This window comes from Dipodomys merriami, unplaced genomic scaffold (genome assembly GCF_024711535.1).
Source record: "Dipodomys merriami isolate MVZ:Mamm:240054 unplaced genomic scaffold, mDipMer1.0.p SCAF_405, whole genome shotgun sequence".
Taxonomy (NCBI): Eukaryota; Metazoa; Chordata; class Mammalia; order Rodentia; family Heteromyidae; genus Dipodomys; species Dipodomys merriami.
This window is the reverse complement of record NW_027205660.1, coordinates 928,494-929,371: the sequence shown is the minus strand read 5'-3', so window position 1 is coordinate 929,371 and position 878 is coordinate 928,494. Positions and strand designations below refer to the sequence as shown.

Below are 878 nucleotides of genomic sequence, written 5' to 3'. Positions count from 1 at the left end.
TATCTATCTATCTATCTATCTATCTATCTATCTATCTATCTATCTATCTATCTATCTATCTATCTATCTATCTGTCTATCTATCTATCTATCTATCTATCTATCTATCTATCTATCTATCTATCTATCTATCTATCTATCTATCTATCTATCTATCTGCCTATCTATCTATCTATCTATCTATCTATCTATCTATCTATCTATCTATCTATCTATCTATCTATCTATCTATCTATCTATCTATCTATCTATCTATCTATCATCTATCTATCTATCTATCTCGTTAGTAATCCACGGTAGGGCACTAACACAGTCCTCCACTACCACAAATTATGCACTCAAATTTCTCACATTTGAGGATATCACAGGAGTCAGCACATCTGGAATGTAATAGATAAGTCTTTCCCTCGGAAAACCACCTTCATGATCATGGTCTCTCCCCTGCCAGGTAAGTAACAATGCTGACTTGGTATTTTAAAAACTAACAAACACATGAGAGCAGTTCACACTTGTAATCCTAGCTACTCAGAATGCTGAAATCTGAGGATTAAGCTTTAAATACTAGATAAATTTTGCTGAATTTTGATTATAGCTCCTTTGGTGTTTTTAATTGTAGTTCTTATTTATTTTCTTATTTTACTGTTTCTTACTGTGACTACCAAAAAGCTGAGTGACTTACGTGGCTTGTATTCCTGTATTACATTGGAGGTGCTCTAAGACTTCATCAGAGGCCAAACTTATTCTACTCAGCTGAGTAGCCAGCCACAAAGCTGTAAGTGACAATACCTACAGTAAGCAAAATTACATAAAATTAAAAATTCAGACACACAGTTACACTAGCCATATTTCAAATAAAAATAGAATTCAAGTTTCAGTGAA

General features: G+C 33.0%; 1 non-coding gene across 1 annotated transcript; it reads right to left on the bottom strand.

The window, feature by feature from the left end:
• Window positions 1-294: 294 nt before the first annotated feature.
• Window positions 295-455, bottom strand: LOC138806688 (U1 spliceosomal RNA). The gene has a single exon (XR_011365960.1). It is a non-coding gene; the product is annotated as a U1 spliceosomal RNA (small nuclear RNA).
• Between the last annotated feature and the right edge of the window lie 423 nt (window positions 456-878).